Source organism: Meleagris gallopavo, chromosome 10, assembly GCF_000146605.3.
Source record: "Meleagris gallopavo isolate NT-WF06-2002-E0010 breed Aviagen turkey brand Nicholas breeding stock chromosome 10, Turkey_5.1, whole genome shotgun sequence".
Taxonomy (NCBI): domain Eukaryota; kingdom Metazoa; phylum Chordata; class Aves; order Galliformes; family Phasianidae; genus Meleagris; species Meleagris gallopavo.
In genome coordinates, this window is record NC_015020.2 from 26,597,763 (window position 1) to 26,598,802 (window position 1,040).

General features: G+C 53.8%; 1 non-coding gene across 1 annotated transcript; it reads right to left on the reverse strand.

Annotated features, from left to right (window-relative positions):
- Positions 1-805: 805 nt before the first annotated feature.
- LOC116217025 lies at positions 806-920 on the reverse strand. Its single transcript, XR_004160862.1, has one exon. It is a non-coding gene; the product is annotated as a U5 spliceosomal RNA (small nuclear RNA).
- Positions 921-1,040: the final 120 nt, after the last annotated feature.

A 1,040-nucleotide genomic window follows, 5' to 3' on the forward strand; every position in this document is an offset into this window, starting at 1 on the left:
GCGCATGCGCAAACGCCGCCACTGGGACCGAGGGGAAAGTCGTCTGCAGTGTGAGTCTGTGCTGCGCCGGGCGGGCGGGGAGCGCTGTAGAGAGCGAGGAGCATAACGGTTTTTTTGGTTCTCTTACTGACCAGCAGAGGGATCGCGCCGCCAAACCGGCGCCTCAGATTATTCCACGACACTCAGAATTTCCCAAGACATTCGTGCTTGATCTGCTTTTCACCTGCAGTGGTGAAAAGGCTCCACCGAAACAACGATGAAAGGCTCCAGAGAAGCGAAGCCTCCAAAATTTCACGACACTCAAATGATCTCACGACATTCGTGCTTGTTCTGCTTTTTACCTGCAATAGTGAAAAGGCTCCATCGAAGCAATGGTGAAAGGCACCACCAAAATTCCACGACACTCAAAACATCCCACGACACTCGTGCTTATTCTGTTATTAATCACAGTAAAGATAGCTCCGGTGAAGGGAAGCTTCAAAAATTCCACGACACTCAGATTCTCACGACATTCGTGCTTGTTCTGCTTTTCACCTGCAATGGTGAAAAGGCTCCACTGAAGCAACGGTGAGAGGCACCACAGAAGGGAAGCCTCTGAAATTCCACGACACTCAAAAGGTTCCATGACTTTCCTGCTTGTTCTACTTTTCCCCAGAAACGGTGAGAGGCTCCACAGAAGGGAAGCCTCCAATGATCCCACGACACTCCGCTCATTCTGCGCTTAACCAGCAGCTCAGTAGCTAAGCAGACATTGCAGGACTTCCACGACACTCGGGCTTGTTCTATCATTAACCACCACAGGGATAGCTCCGCCGAAGCGGAGCCTCAAAAAATTCCACGACACTCGTGCTTGTTCCTCTCCACGGAAATCTTTAGTAAAAGGCGAAAGATTTATACGATCTGAAGAGAAACCAGAGTATAGCCCCACCCCTTCCCGGCCCCGTGCCCCCTGCCGGCCCGCCGCCCCCAGCACACGGCGTCCTGCCCTCCTCCGCTCCTCCCGGCTCAGCCCGGCTCTGCACCGCCCCGTCCCGCCCCGT